Source organism: Schistocerca americana, chromosome 1 (assembly GCF_021461395.2).
Source record: "Schistocerca americana isolate TAMUIC-IGC-003095 chromosome 1, iqSchAmer2.1, whole genome shotgun sequence".
Classification (NCBI taxonomy): domain Eukaryota; kingdom Metazoa; phylum Arthropoda; class Insecta; order Orthoptera; family Acrididae; genus Schistocerca; species Schistocerca americana.
The window spans coordinates 138,996,532-139,009,760 of NC_060119.1; the positions used below are offsets into that span (position 1 = coordinate 138,996,532).

At 44.0% G+C, this 13,229-nt stretch overlaps 1 protein-coding gene across 1 annotated transcript in view; it reads left to right on the forward strand.

Annotated features, from left to right (window-relative positions):
- The window catches only part of LOC124620689, an 87,870-nt gene that overhangs the window by 36,008 nt on the left and 38,633 nt on the right, over positions 1–13,229 (forward strand). The window lies entirely within an intron of this gene.

Consider the following 13,229-nt stretch of genomic DNA (forward strand, 5'->3'; position numbering starts at 1 on the left):
TTATGGAGAGTAGCAATCTATCCTTCTCCTGATGTTTTGGACTTGTGCCATAAATGGATAAGGGGTTGCCCATCATCAGCGACTATTAATTTAAAGATGATCTGCAGTATATCTGTTTAATATGAACAGTTCACTGCTTCAAATGACTGAATGCTTTAAATTAATTGAAATAATAGTAATATCTCATCTGGATTATATTGACATGTTGCTTCACCTAAATGCATCCTTCTTCTTGAAGTGTTTCTTTTTCTTTTTATAGATTATTACTGCAACTCAAATTTTGAACTTGGTGCAGCAGAGAAATACTGTATCTTCACTCAAGAAAGAAATTTTATGGTCCATTGTATGAAAAATGGGAACAGAGTGAGATTTAAAACTTTCCTAGCACATAGACTGTTCTGTAAAAACTTCTGCCACAGTATTTCAGCACAGTGTTCTCAGGTGCATACACCTGAAGATGCTCAGATAAGTCTCCACCAAAAATTGTTGCAGCAAGCAACTGCCATCCATCAGTCTGCCTGAAATTTTATGGAACAATGGAAACAATGTCAAGCCTACAAAGATATGTAACGAAACAGAACTTACAGAATATCACGGCATCAATAAAGCAAGTGCATAAAACCACAACACATCTGCTACCAGAAATGTGGACAACTTCTTCCATGCTAACTCTTTGTTGTATTTCAGTTTAGCTTCTCAACAATTGTGTGACCAACACAGTGGAGGATTGCTGTCTTATGCATCAAGTCCATCAATCACCTTCACATCTATGCCTGCCATCCCACACACTGCACTGGATTTGCTGCAACATACTGTGTCACCTCTCACCACTGGTGGAAGAGTAGCAGCAGCTGGAATAGGGAATTACCGCTTCATGTAAAGGCTGCTGTTAACGTCATAATACAAATGGCTGATGTCATAGCATTGAAGGATCTTTTCGGTAGCACTTCGTAGTCCAAGACACTCTGCAATTGAATGTCTTTTAGTTGAGATGTTCTACTCAGTCCATGTGTTACATGATGTGCTACACCCATAAATAAATTTCTACTCATTGTTTATTAATAATTCTGAAGTTCTGTGTGTATACTGCTGAGTCAGAATTACCTTTTATGTCTTCATTAATATAGACTTCGCCTCCTCCTACAACTTTTTCTGAGAGGGAAGCTGAAAAGGTCTCTGTCTTCCAAGAAATGACGTTGAGGCCTTCTTCTTTAACAGCTGTGTATTGACTGATTCACTATGGTACTCAAACACCTTGTACACTACCTTCTGACAAATGAGCTGTATCAGTTACAATTTCATTTGGTATTAGTTGACATTCGTTCTCTTTCGAATGACAGCAGAAACTACTTATGCTGTTCTTGTGATGCATTGCGATTGTCGTGGTAGTTCTTCTTTGGTGCGCAACATATTTCCAAGGCAGGATCTGATGCCACAAAATAAACCGCCCAAAACAGCAGGTACCGTAAAACATAGTAAGAGTGCTATTATCTCCCAGCTTGCAGATTTCCTGCTCCACCCACTTCAGAATACATGCAGATAAAGGAAAGGAACTTCCGAACAGCATACTTGTTTTAAAAACTATGAATTTGTCCAGCTGTGGAAGCGCATACAACTTGAGACTTAGGATGTTTCTGTTTCTTCATTTCTTTCCAGTTCTTCATTTTCTCTCCAACTGCCTGTCTCTAATCATCTGTCCACTCTCTGTGGTCAAGGTTTGGCTTATCTTCTTCATATGTTGCCCTTTCTATCACTAGCCTGAAGTGATTCTTGTCACATATGATTTCTTCTGATAACAACTGTTTTGGGACAGCAACCAGCCACAAATTTACTTTCAGTTCCTTTGTTCAAAGGGTACCGTTACTGGTTTTGAATTTTATGATTCATCTTCAGACAGTTTACGTGCTTTCCTTATAACACGGGGTGGCTTTTTTACAGATTAATTGTTGTGAGATGTCAGTTTGGAGCGTTGGTTTTCATAACATTTGTCCAACAGATGTGAATACATTCCTACTGCATTCTTATTGTTGCACACACAAATTTTTCTCACTGAACACTTTAGATTTGTCACTGAAAAGATTTCTGCCACACACTACATGTTTAGATACATAAAGAACTCACAAACACATGAGTATCAAAGATGCTGTGATATATCGTAACATATTGTACTGTTTTACCTATACAGTACAAAAAAAGAAGGAACAACTTTATAATTAATATAACAGCATCCACTCATAAATAAATAAATAAATAAATAAATGTCTCTGTATTAGTGTAAAAGGCATTTATATAGGGCGTCTTCAAATGTTTTGATATATCATAGCATCTTTGGTACTCATATGTTTGTAAGCTCTTTGTATGTATCACAACATGTGGTGCATGGTAGAAATCTTTTCAGTGACAAATCTAAAGTGTTCAGTGAGAAAAATTTACGTGTGCAACAATAAGAATGCAGTAGGAATGTATTCATATCTGTTGGATGAATGTTATGAAAACAAACGCTCCAAACTGACATTTCACGACAATCTGTAAAAAATGCACCACATGATATAAGGAAAGCATGTAAATCGTCTGAAGATGAATCATAAAATTCAAAGCCAGTAACGGTACCCTTTGGATAAAGGAAATGAAAGTAAATTTGTGGGTGGTTGCTGTCCCAACACCATCAACATTTGTCTTCAAATAACAGCCACAGTCTCCAGCCGTGTCATCATATGACAAAATTGCAACAACTGTTTTGATTGCATTTTACTTCTCTGCTTCTGTCCATCCTACAGTTCTCTTTAGTTTATTGACATAATCAAACATGTCAAAACTTTTCTTTGAAATCCGTGTTTCTTCTATTCTTTTTAAATGTCCGTACAATTTTAGCTATCTGGTCCTCATGGTGTGTGTGATGTTTTTTTTTCTGTATTTTTATACAAATCTTTAATTTCTCCTTTGAATCCCTATATTTTCATTGTTTTTCTCAAGACTTTTAGAATTTTTCTTAGTATTTTTCCCTCTTTTTTTTCTAGTTCTCTTAATTTGCCTTTCTTATTCAGTGTTAGTCACTCTTCTGAACGCATACTATACATACACTAACACATTACTTTAAAAAAATTTTAGGATGGCAATCATGATTCATCTGTTCAGTAGAATCTATGCAACACATCACTTCACCTAAGTGATGTATTACATTATACTGTTTTCTCGTTGGCAGAAAAATTGGTAGGAGACTGCTTCCTTAATGACTCAGAAGTAGAGCTCCAGTATCAGTCATTTCACTAATGCAATTACCAGACTTCTACAACACATTCAGTTAAGACCTTCCATGCTTAAAAGATCTCTTAGCTCTACTGTATAACAAGAATTACATATTGACCTAGGAGAACATAATGTAGTTAAGTAGAAATGCATATTGGAGGGTGCCTGAGAAATATTTCAGTTTGAGATAAATAGATAAATGAAGAATTAGGAAAATTTTGGAAAAAAGAAGAAATTCAGAGGTAGTTGATTGTTCACTAAAAATTTTAACAAATTTTCATGAAAAGTTTTGCAAATGTTGAACAATGTGCATGTATTACCACTAAAATTTGGGACAAAATGATGGGAAAGGTAAGGTATTCAAACAGTACCTATCTGAAGATGACAAAAAATGAAAGGTTAGAGGTCCCGTCTAGTTTTCTTTTTACATTTCAGTACTGAAGATGAGAAGTTGGACCTTTTCCAAAGCTGTATTAGTACAGGCAGAAGCTCTCACATCTCACTGGTTGTTTATCATTCACAGCTAGAAACTGCTGTTTCATACAAGTTCATCTTTATAACAGTTTCTGATGCCCCCACTTTCAGATATAAATCTTTTTCAATTATGTATCCTGTTCAAACCCCCCCCCCCCCCCTTTCCAGTAATTCAGGTCTTGGATACATGTCTCCAGTGATGATGATGATGATGATGGTATAACATTTACTAAATGTTAATCTATCTTAAATTGTGCAGCAATTTATTTGGATTCTCTATGGCCCCTCTTTATCTGATTTTCTTAGTGTGTGTGTGTGTGTGTGTGTGTGTGTGTGTGTGTGTGTGTGAGAGAGAGAGAGAGAGAGAGAGAGAGAGAGAGAGAGAAATTATGGCATTTCCATAAATGTAATAACTAGGTGACAACCTGGTGTTGCCCAGGTATATATTTATTCCAATTCTAGTAGACCATCTCCTACTCCCTCCTCTCTGTTTATTTCCTCTGCCCCCATCTCTGTCCATCTCCTTCACTCCCCCACACTCTGTCCTCCTTTTCCACCCCTTACTCTCTGTCGATCTCCTCCTGCTCTCCCCTCCCCCAGCTCTCTTAGTTTGGTGATATTGATTGATCAGTAATGATTTTTAAGGTTTGTCCGAAGTTTCCGACTTTCATTTGTAATTGTCCTGAATTTCTGTTTCCTGAAAACTTTTCCAGGACCATAGCAGAAAAGAATTACACGTATCCATCATTTGAAATGTGACTTGTGGTCTTGAGTTCCTACAAAAATACCATAGAAAAAAAGCGCTTTCAGATTTTCCCAAATTGTGCAATTTTCCAGATAACTTTTCCAATTCTACCTGCCTTAAAAATCTTATTCAACTATTATTAACAAAAAAAGCCAAATCAGTTCAGCCATTCTCAGTTAACATGCAAAGCAGCAGATGGGCATTTAATTTTTATTTATATAGATAATTGTGGATGGAATAGTAAGACTTTAATGCTAAATTTAAAAATAAAGGTGTTACAAAAATGGCCATTTTCAGTACGAGACATCAGGAAATGTAAACATTACTAAAGCAGGAATAGTTCATGATGTTGAATAAACTGCAACTATTAAAATATTTGGTACCTTTGATTGATACTGGACAGAAAGAAAGATTGCGCCTTTGTAGGAATCCAGAGAATGACAATATCACAGTAAAAACAAAACCTCAATAAAATACACAATTCTGAAACATGCTGCTAAAACAAATCACCGAAAGTGAAAAATAAAATAATGAAGGAGCATACAGATACATAAAAGCATAACATGACTGAAAGAATGTCAAAGTACATCGATGTGCAAAACTTAAGGACAGAAGTAATTTTCGCGTTATTTCATTGGCAGGAACATAGTTGGATGTATCTTAGATTATACATGGAATGAACTTCTACAGTATAGAACAGAAGACAACAGAAATGACACTTTCCTTCAAAGACAATAATTACAATGAAGTCACCTGGACTTTACAAAAGGTGGGACATGGGTGTTTATTATTATTATTATTATTATTATTATTATTATTATATACAGTTTGTGATCACCATGGATGACAGTGCATGGTCTGCAACTTGCTTCCAAGCTGACGACCAAGTTGGCAAGGAGTTCTGGTGATAGGGTGTCTATTCCTCTAACAGCATGGTTGACAGCTGCTGGATATTCGTTGGTGCCTGTGTACATGCTGCAGTACATCTTCCCAAAGCATCCCACATACGCTTGATGCGATTTAAGTCAGGAGGATGGGCAGGCAAGTTTATCTGCTGAATTTCCTCTCATACCGAGACCTGCTTCATGTGTGGTGTTCGATGAAATCATGCATTGTCATCCATAAAAATTAAGTTGCGGCTTATTGTACCCCTGGAAAAAGGCCCTTGCTGTAGGAGTACTGTGTCACTATGACATTGACCGATGAGCGTACCACATTCAGAGATTTGGAGGTCTGTATGCGAATGCAGCATTATACTTCCCTACACCATAACAACTGGATAGCCAAAATGATCATGTGTGACCATATTCCTAGATGGATTTTATGTTACCACCTCTTGTCATTTAGGCTGCATCCAGAATCACTACTCAGACAGAATGTGCTCTCATCTGAGAAGACTGGACCATGTTGTAATGAAGTCCACAACCACAATCCACTATGACTGCACCCTGACTGACACACAGTCTTTTTCACTTACTGTCAACTGCTTTTGTTGCCGGTCCAGCAACACTTGGCACTATTGTCGCACTGACCTGATGCCGTATTACATCGAGCTTTCTGTGCATAACTGGGAGACCTCTGAAAACATATTCCCGAATATCCATTCATTTCCATAGAGTTGTTAATATTATAAAATGAGGCATCTCGAGCACAATGACCTCCTCCATGCCAACCAGCATGGATTCTGAGAATATTGATCATGTAAACCTGAACTTGCACTTTTCAGCTAACATACTGGAAGCATTGGATCAAGGCAGTCAGATAGATGCAGTATTTCTTGATTTCCAAAAAACATGTGACTCAATAACACACCTAAACTTTTTGTATCCCCAGGAGGCTTGCCACTGTTTGGCAAGTTCGTGCTCGGCTACCACAGGGTCCCAGCCTTAGCAACATCTTTTCCTCTTGCTGTCCTTTTTCCTCTTTCTTGGGGAACATGTCTGGGATGTCTTTGGAAATGTGTTCTGTATTTTCAGTAGCCTGACACTGGAACAGTCTCTCTACTGCTTTTCGTTCCTCTTTTCTTTCTTCGTTCCCCTTCTCCTATACTCCGTCCGTTTCAACATTTGAGGTTCCTCTTTTCGTTCTTCCTCCCAGTGCGCTCTTGAAGGCCGGCCCACACTTCTGATGTGTAACAGGCAACTGGGTAATGCGTAATTCTCAGCACCGTAATTCTCAGCACCGGGTCGACAGGTATGGTTTGCACATATCCCTGGTACAGGCCAGGCCCAGGGAGCTGTTACCTTCCCAAATTGTCAGTTGGTCCCCCTGTCAGGTGTTCTGGAGATTTGATGTGAGGTGTGAACGTTCACCTAAGGCGAGTGTGCACCCTTCTGAGAGGGGCCCCAAGTCAGAAGGAACACATCGGAGACGCTCACAATCATGTGGGATTTTCTCGCAATGAGCCAATCGTCTTCTTCACAGTCAACATCTACCAAATGTAAATGGAATGAGACTAACGATTCAAAGACCTTCCCAGATGCACCACAGTTCCTCCTGCTTTCACGTACTGAAGACTGTCAGTCCTTTGCTACGGTAAATCTGTTTATTATTCAGAAAGATGTTGATGCAATTACTGGCCCTGTGAAATCCTGCTCTCGTTTATGAAATAGGACTTTGGCTTTGGAGACTAAGGTGTCATTGCAGTCCATCAGATGATGAAAAAGGTAGATGTAGCCTTTGTGCTCACATGCACTCTTTTTCTCACCTTTGATAGAGTGGTGCCTCCAACAAAGATCAAAGCAAGCTATGAAGTTATCACTGTCCAACCGCACATTTCGAACTCTATGCTCTGCTACCAGTGTTATCATTACAACCACACTCGAATGTTCTGTTGACACACGGCCATATGTGTAACCGGTAGTAGGGATGCTCACAAGGGCAATTGTCGGCCTCCATCTTCCCACTGTATCAACTGCAGTGTTGACCATGCCACCACCTCCGGAGTGGTCCCATGTATCTCAGTGAGCGGGCTGTCCCTGAGATCTGGTTAAAGGAAAAAGTGCCTTACCTGGTCACTTAAAAGTTATTGGCTAGTCGCAAACTCTGTGTCCTACCATCTGGCACTTACAGTACTGACTTACAGTACTGCTCTTGCTACATCTTGCTCCACGAAGGACACGGCCACGCAGACATGCAACCTCAAGTTCAGCACCGTGGTTGTAAAATCTTCCAGTGTCATGTTAGCACGCTCGTCTCTTCCTCTAGCTGTGCAACAAGCCACGAAACTTTCCCTCACGGGGCGAAGACACCTGTTACCCAACTGGTGGGCCGGAAAGGACAGAAGGAATACTCCTGCGAAGACTTCCTACGTCCCTCCAGCCAACAAACATCTGAGTCTTCCTGTGCCAACTGGGACGGCTCCAAAAAGGCAAATGGTCTTCTCCTTCGCTGTCGGGGAGAACCTCTTCGGTGATGGCCCCACGCGAAACCCTTGCCCGGCCGACCTCCGTGTCACCGGTTAGCACTGCCAACCATTTTTCTGTCCTGGAATCCGCAGATCGACAGAGGGAAAGTGCCTACACTTCTGTAGATCTCATGGAGCAGTATCCTCCAGTTTTTGTGGCCTGTACCAGTGAGTTTTCGAAGGCTGGCGCTCATCAGCTGCCGAGATGACACCCCTCATTTTTCCCTCCTCCCCTTTACTCAATATGACTCTCCTCTGATGGAACATTCCCAGCCTTCGGTCTGACAGAGGACTTATGGCTGCTCTTTTAATTGCAGCATCTGCTTATTATCTGCCTCCAGGAAACAAAATTGCATCTCTACGCTGGTCTGTTGTGACGTTTCCCCTGAGTACAGCATTCCATCTCATGAGGTAGTGATGTTGCTCATCCAAGATGATGTTAATAGTCAACAAGTCTCCCTGGCTACTCAGCTTCAAGCTGTTGCAGTGCACATTTTCCTTCCTCACTTGACCTTTTCCCTTTGTACCGTTTGCGTCCTTCTATCATTCAATGTCACCAGAGCAGACTTCCTTCAGCTTATGGGCAACTCTCTCACCCCTTTCTGCAACTTGGTGACTTTAATGCACACCACCCTCTTTGGAGCTCGCCCAGAACCTGTCCGAGAGGTGCCGTCTTGGCTGACCTCAATCATTTTGGCCTCACCTACCTTAACACAGGAGCACCAGCATTCCTTTCAGACTCCACTCACACCTATTCCCTTTTGGACCTATCCTTCTGCACTGCTCAGCTTGCCCATCATCTCAAGTGGTCTGTTTACTCTGTCACCTACTCGAGCGACAATTTCCTGTGTGCTATCAGATTGCCGACTCCTACGCCACCTACGTTCACACCCAAATGGCAGCTTTCTAAGGCTGACTGGAGCCTTTACTCCTCCCTGGTGACCTTCGACGAAAATTATTTCCCAGTGGCGAAGACCAGATTGAATATCTTACAAACATTATCCTTACTGCTGCAGAAAGTTCTAGTCTTAGCACTTCCTCTTTACCGCACCATGTCCTGGTCCCTTGATGGAGTGAGGCGTGCCGCAACACAATTCGCATCTGGAGATGTGCTATCTGCATTTTTAACCATCACCATACGGTGGCTAAATCTTACAAACAGTTGCTTGCACATTGTTGTTGCATTCTTCAGGATAGCAAAAAAGCTAGCTGGATTTCATTCATTAGTTCTTTTGACAGTTCCACTCCCTCTTCTGTCCTGTGGGCCAACATCTGGCAGCTCTTTGGGATCGAGATCCATTTCCCAATTTCCGACCTGACAGTAGCAGACAATGTCGTAGTGGAGCCAGTTCATACCTCCAATGCCTTGGGCCGCTGTTTTGCAGAGATTATGAGCTGCACCCACTATCACCCTGCCTTTCTCCATCAGAAACAAGTGGGGAAGGCTTGTAAGGTACCTTTCTCTTCTCAGAATTGTGAGTACAACAATGTTGCCTTTACTACAACTTTCTCTTTTCAGGATTGTGTGTGCGACAATGTTGCCTTTACTATGAGGTAGCTAGATCATGCTACACTTCATTCCTACCCTCAGCCTCAGAGCCGGACAGTGTTGAGATGTTGCAGCACCTTTCTGTTGCCGGGGGGGGGGGGGGGGGGATGGGGGGGGGGGGAAGCAGTTTTGCTCCTTACGTAAAATCGTGTCTGGGTAGAGGGCACGTTTCCCAGATGCTGGTGTGAAGCCAGTGTCATACCCATACCTAAGCCCGGTAAGGACAAGCACCTTCCTTCTAGCTACTGCCCCATATCTCTCATCAGCTGTGTTTGCAAGGTGATGGAATGTGTGATTTATGCCCAGCTGGTATGGTGGCTCGAGTCTCGCAGCTTACTAACCACTGCACAGTGTGGGTTTCAAGTGCCCCATTCTGCGGTTGACCATCTCGTTACTTTGTCAACTCATGCCATGCAAGGTTTTCTGTGGAAATATCATACTGTGGTCATTTTTCGATTTGGAGAAAGCCTAAGTCATCTGCTGGGGGACTGGTATTCTCCACACTCTCTGCACGTGAGGCTTCCATGGCCGCATGCACTGTTTCCTTCAGCAATCCTTAAAAGACCGAGTTTTCAAGGTATGTGTGGGTTCTGCCTTGTCAGACACCTTTATCCAGGAAAACAGTATGCTTTAGAGTTCCATCCTGAGCGTCATCCTTCTTACTATTGCCATTAGTCCTGTGATGACTCCCCCTGCGGGTTCGGGGGTAAGAATAGGCTCTTGGTAATCCTGCCTGTTGTAAGAGGTGACTAAGAGGAGTCTCACACCTTTTGGCCTTTACGTGATGGTCCCCTGTAGGGTTTGACCTCCATACCTCCAAATTTTTCCGAAGAGCAAGCCAGTTGGGGAAAGGCGCCTTACATAGTGCATTGTATCCATCGTGCATTGAGATCTTTAGCCCACTTTCTCGTCATCGCATTGCAGTCCCGCTCACTCTCCATCTCTTGGGTGAGGATACATTCCTGTGTGCAGTTTCCGCCATCCATTATCTCGTGTCACTTTATACGCTGACGACGACCGTGGACTTCTTTGCGCCTGATATCCACATGGTAGCCAATCCATTGTGGTGGGGCCACCATGTATGATGTTGGTTGTAGCCCCCTGACAACACAGGGATCGCTCTGCTGATGCCTGCGCCGTTAACTCATCACGTATGCCAAGGAGTAGATGCCTATCTTCCTGGGGCATTGGGACTCCCGGCAATGGCCATCCTGCGGCTGGGTGGCACCCATGGGGAGGGCCCTTGGTCAGTGTGGGTGGCATCAGAGCGGATGACACACAATGAAAAGTGGTACATCTTCTTTTGCTGGTGGCCAGCCGCTAGCAGTCTCTAAGCATTTGAGGGCTCACTTATATGTGCAGAATATGACCCCAAATCGTTCCCCACCCTGGCCACATCTTGGGAGGAACGTAGGGCTTCAGAGTGACAGGGTCCTTACCTCGCCACGTTACTTAGTTTGCAGCGGAAGTGATGGGTGTTCTTTTCTCAGCACGAAGCCTCTATTTTTTTGTTGAACACCTGAAAGATAAGTTTGGAGAAGTGACAGTGCTATACAAAATGCGCAGTGGGTTGGTTTTGATTCAGATGGTATCCCCAACCCAGTCCCGGAGGTTACTCGCCTGTGACAAGCTGGGTGATATCCCTGTTTGGGTCACTCCCCACACAAGCCTCAATATGGTCCAGGGAATATTTTTCATCATGACCTCCTATTACAGTCGGATGAGGAGCTACATGCCAATTTAGAACGGCGGGGTGTTCATTTCGTCCAGCATGTTTACAGGGGACCCAAAGACAATAGAGTCGTCACTGGTGCTTTCATCTTGGCCTTTAAAGGTGATTCATTACCTGAAAGGTTCAAGGTTATGGTTTACCAGTGTGACGTCAAACTCTATGTTCCTCCCCCTATGCGGTGCTTTAAATGTTGGAAACTCGGGCACATGTCCTCCCAGTACTCTTCCAGTGCCACATGTAGAGACTTTGGCCGTTCGCTGCATCTGAATACTCCATGTGCGCCTCCTCCCACCTGTGTGAATTGTGGACAGCATCACTCCCCCTGCTCGCCGAACTGTCCGGTACTCCAAAAGGTGCGCAAAACTATGGAGTACAAGACCCTGGACAGGCTATCTTATCGCGGAGCTAAATTAAAATATGAATGACTAAACCCTGTTCCCATGCTATCTTCATATGCTGCCGCCGCGACTGCGTCGCCATCGATGCCGTTACGCCCCTCCTCTAAGGTTGCTCCAGTGGGCACTCCGGGCCACCCATCTTTCTCCTCTGTGCAGTTGGCTGGGGGTGCATCTTCTTCTGCTGTTCCCAGAGCTTCTACTTTGGGAGCATCCCCCCCCCCAAAATGCTCAGGACATTGGTCCCTTCCCCCCCAGCCGGAGAAGCAACGGCCTCCTACGGCTCCTCTTATGCGGTAGGGGTCGCTTGGGACGCTACCTTTAATGGTCCCTCCTGTGGACACCAGCCAGTGGTTGAAAGAGCCACTGGCTGCTGGTTGAAGGGCTTCATGGTCTTCCTCTGTCCCTGAAACTACTTCTGAGAAGCCCTCCCAACAAGACCATAAGGAACAGAAACGTGAGCCTCCAGTGCCTCCTACACCAGCACTCCCCCACGGCTGTGTGTCCGAAGACGAGGTGGAGATTCTGCCATCCCCTGAGGATCTAGCTCTCGCTGATGCCTCAGATGCCATGGTACTGGATGTGGACACACTACCGGTGGCAACAGGTGCCGCTGAGGCCTAATTTGCCTCCTTGGTCACTCCATACCACCCCAGACGACAGACACCGTCATTCTCCAGTGGAACTACGGCGGTTTTTTCCCCCACCTGGCTGAGTTACATCAACTTTTAAGCAGTACACCTGCTTTTAGCATTGTCCTTCAAGAGACATGGTTTCCTGCAACGCGGACCCCTGCCCTTCATGGCTACTGGGGGTACTACAAAAACCGTCCTGCCTGTGACAGAATGTCAGGTGGAATATGTATTTCCGTCCTTACTGCTGTCTGGAGTGAACCTGTGCTCTTCAAACACATTCAGAAGCTGTAACTGTCAGAGTGAGGACAACACAGGAAATTACCACCTGTAACGTCTACCTCCCTCCAGATGGTGAAACACCACCCTACGTTTTGGCGGCTCTCATTTCGCATCTACCCCCACCTTTCCTCCTCCTGGGTGATTTTAACCCCATAACCCTTTGTGGGGTGGAGCCAAGGTTAATGGCTGTGGGAAAGATGTTCAGGACCTTCTAACAAACGTCGACCTTCGCCTCTTACATACAGGAGCACCCACACATTTCAGTGTGGCACATGGAAGATATTCGACCATTGATCCCTCAGTTTGCAGTCCTGGCCTTCTCCCATCCATCCACTGGAGAGTACATGACGACTTGTGTGGTAGTGACCACTTTCCCTGTCCCTGCCGCAGTGTCCCTCATCTCGATGGATGCCCAGGTGGGTTCTTCCTGAGACTGACTGGAACAATTTCACATCCGCTACCAACATAGAATATCCGTTGCACGCCACCATCGATGAAATGATCCATGTCGCCACAAATACCATTGTTGACGCAGCTGAATCAGCAGTCCCTCATTCTTCCGGGTGTCCCTGGTGGAATTCAGTGCCTTGGTGGTCGCCTGAAATCGCTGCAGCCATTAGAGACCTTAGGCGGGCACTCCAACGCCATAAGCTCCACCCTTACCTGGAGAACCTTATTGCCTTCAAACGGCTTCGAGCGCAGGTTCGCTTACTCATCAAACAAAGGAAGCAGGAGTGTTGGGATTGCTGTGTGTCCACCGTTGGAACA